General features: G+C 38.3%; 1 pseudogene; it reads right to left on the reverse strand.

Moving 5' to 3' along the window:
* Positions 1–3,021: 3,021 nt before the first annotated feature.
* On the reverse strand, positions 3,022–3,688 carry LOC148697024 (uncharacterized; annotated as a pseudogene).
* Positions 3,689–3,903: the final 215 nt, after the last annotated feature.

The raw sequence follows: 3,903 nt of genomic DNA on the forward strand, positions 1-3,903 counted from the left end.
TGCATTAGGTTATAAAGGAGTAATTTGTTTCCATCCAAAGTCTAGGAAATTTATCATTTTTCGGCATGTGATTCATGATGAAGATTTGTTTCCATATAAGTCTCTGCATACATTCCAGAATACATCTCAGGGGATTAGTTCTCAAGATTCCACATATGTATCTTCTCCAATACATTCAGCTATCATTTTGCCACAGTCAGTTTCAATGCCCAATGATGTTTCATCTTTGGAATTTGTTGCGGGTCAAGATAGTATCGATTTGTCTGGCTCTACTACTATGAATACTTCTCCGCAATCTTCTGGCACACTTAGTCATTCTTCTACTGTACCTGAATCTGAAACAACTCCCTCATCTTCCTCAACAGCTTTGATGTTACCTGTCTTTGATCCTGCACAACTGGAGGTAATTCTTTCATTTCCTTCATCTTCTAATTGTGGTACTACACATCACATTGTTTCCTCTCCTCCAAGAATGCAAACAAGGTTACAAACTGGTGCAATTTCAAGGAAGACCTATGCTAATTACATAGCATCATTACTAGAATTACAATCATTGCAGCTTGATTTCCAGGATTCTTGTTCTAGTGGTTTTTCATTTATGGCTAGTGTTAATGATATCTCTGAGCCTAAATCTTTTAGGAGTGCTGCAACTAATGTTAATTGGCAAAATGCCATGCAAGAAGAATTTGATGCAATAAAAAGTCAAGGGACTTGGGTTTTGGTTCCTCCACCAACACATAGATTAATCATTGGTAGTAAGTGGGTCTATAAACTTAAAAAGAATCATGATGGTACAATATCCAGATATACAGCACGGTTAGTGGCTCAAGGTTATACTCAAGAGTTCTGTTTGGATTATTTTGAAACCTTTAGTCCTGTTGGTAGGCATACTACAATTCGGTTGATAATTTCCATTGCTGCTCAAAACAAATGGGAATTAAGGCAACTTGACATTAAAAATGCATTCTTACATGGAGATTTAGAAGAAGAGGTTTACATGAAGCAACCTCCAGGTTTTGTGGATTCTACACATCCTGATTTTGTGTGCAAATTGGTTAAGTCTTTGTATGGTTTGAAACAAGCACCTAGGGCCTGGAATGCTAAGTTTACAAGATATCTTCCAGCTATGGGATTTACAGTGTCTCAATCTGATAACAGTTTGTTTGTCAAACATGATGGCACTGATGTTATTGCCTTATTATTATATGTTGATGACATTATCTTGACAGGATTTAATGCCACCAAAATTCAGGCTATTATTCAAGAATTGGGAGATGTCTTTGATCTCAAAGACATGGGCATATTGTCTTATTTTCTCAGGTTGCAGATTCAGTACAACGATAATGGTGATATTTTCTTGAATCAATCTAAGTATGCCAAAGATTTGATCCACAAAGCTGGTATGGACAGTTGCAAGCCTGCATCCACACCATGTAAGCCATACACTCAGCTCTTAGCATCTAACGGTACTTTTTTAAGTGCTCTAACTATGTATCGCAGTCTTGTTGGTGCTTTACAGTACCTTACCTTTACTCGACCAGATCTTTCTTATGCTGTAAACATTGCTTGTCAGTATATGAATCAACCTACTGATGTTCATTATGGTCTTGTGAAATGAATTCTTCGCTATGTTTAAGGTACTGTAACTTGTGGTATTACTTATTATGCATCTCCGGACAACTCTATTACAACATTTTCTGATTCGGATTGGGCAGCTGATCCTAATACTAGAAGGTCTATTACTGGTTTTGTGGTGTATATGGGACACAATCCAATCTCATGGCAATCAAAGAAACAGTCCTCAGTTTCTAGAAGCTCCACAGAGGCAGAATATAAAGCCTTAGCCTATTGTGTAGCTGATGTAATATGGATTAGGTTGCTGCTCAAAGATCTTCATCAATTTCTGTCAATGCCACCATTGTTACATTGTGATAATCTCTCTGCATTAGTCTTATGTTCTAATCCTGTGTTTCATAACGGATTAAACATTTGGATACCGATTTTCGCTTTGTAAGAGAGAAGGTTCAGAAGAATGAATTGCAGGTTTAATATGTTCCCACTGAAGAACAAACGGCTGATGTTCTTACCAAAGGTCTACATGGGCCTGCATTCTTCAAACATTGCTGCAATCTCAGGATTGGTAACCCTACCTGAGATTGAAGGGGGATGATGAGTATGGTCACATGGCAATATTACATATATTTGCCATGTCAACAAATCAGTTGGATTTGGTTGTAAGGACAGTTGGATATAGTTGTAAGATTTGGTTAATTGGATAAGATTTGATAAGATTTAGTGAGATATGAGGGGTAGCTTAGTCATTAAGAAAGTAGTGGTAGTCCTTTATATTGGATTCTCTTGTAATAACTCTTCAATTAATAACAAATACAAGAGTCGTGAAGTATTTTTCCTCTCTGAGTTTTCTGAGATTTTTCCCTTGATTCTTCGACCTTCTTTCATTCTCTAAGATTCTTGATCAATGTCAAACTCTGTATTTCTAGTTAATAGTTTCCTTTGTAAAACTGCTGAAACATTCTCACTTACCCGTACCACTTCCTTGTTCGAAATCCTTTTCCTTGTTGTGCAAAGGTCTTTAAAAAATTTAGCATAGTTTGGAACTTGCTTGATTGCATCAAGGAGTGGGATATTGACTTGTACTTTCCTGAAGGTATCTAGATTGTCTTTTTCATTATCTTATTTCTTAGATTGCTTGAACCTACTAGGAAAAGGCACATTTGGTGGATTAGGGTTAGAAAGAATTGAATTTGAACCTACCTTACTTGAGTTGGACGACTTAGGGTCCTTAGGGGGCTACAGCAAGGGGTGTTCTACCCTTGTCGTGGCTTTGGCATCCTCCTCTTCCTCGAGCAATAGCTTTTCATCCTCTTTTTAACTTAATTTGGACATTTGTGGGTTGGTTCCAACCTCCTTGCCACTTCTTAACATGATAACCTTAGCGGTTTCAAAACCTCCCTTTGGATTTACAACGGTTGAACTAGGCAATTTGCCTTGTTCCCTAAATTATCCCATGAATTTCGCCATCTGCCCCATTTGATTCTTCAATTCGCCCATCTCCTTGGCATGGTTTTGTAAGTCCTGCGTCAAAGACGTTAGTACTTGAAGAATTTTATCATTATCCAATGACGAACCTGAATTTGGTTGGGCAGATTGGGGTGGGAGTTGTGGTGGTGCGAATGGCCTTTGATAGAGTCCCAAAGGTGGCTATCTATATCCGCCTTGTTGATGAGTTTGTTGAGGTTCCCTCCACTTCATATTTGGATGATCTCTCCAGCCCGGATTGTAGGTGTTAGAGAATGGCTCATGCCTTGGTTAATTTTGGCTTTGATATCTTATGGCATTAGCACTTTCCCATCTTCCATTCTCTATTAATTGAGGACATTGATCAGTGGAATGTCCTTGCATAGTGCACACGCCACAAGCACTTGCTCCTTGTACTTTGGATCCATCAACAACCTGTGATAGAAGAACATAAAGATTAACCATTTGAGATTGAAGTTCGGAAACTGCACTTACCTCATTCACTTGGGATTTCCGTGGGGGGAGGGTCCCTTTGTCTAACTCCTTCGTATTGTTGTGCATTCAAGGCTCAATTGGCTATTAGGATCTTGGCAGCAACTGGGGTTTTGTCAACCAAAGCACCATCTGCCGAAGCATTTAGCATTTGTCTTTCAATTGGAAGAAGTCATTCGTAAAAATATTGAATTAGAAGCTCTTCCTTCATTTGATGTTGTGGACAAGATGCAACTAAAGTCTTGAAACGCTCATAATACGCTGGAAAGGATTTTCCTTAGCCTTGTTGCATTCCACTAATTCTTTTCCTCAAAAGAATGACTCTTGAAGTTGGGAAGAATTTCTCTAAAAATACTTTCTTCATACTTTCCT

The sequence above is a fragment of the Pyrus communis genome, chromosome 5 (assembly GCF_041283825.1).
Source record: "Pyrus communis isolate YQ-2024b chromosome 5, ASM4128382v1, whole genome shotgun sequence".
Lineage (NCBI taxonomy): Eukaryota > Viridiplantae > Streptophyta > Magnoliopsida > Rosales > Rosaceae > Pyrus > Pyrus communis.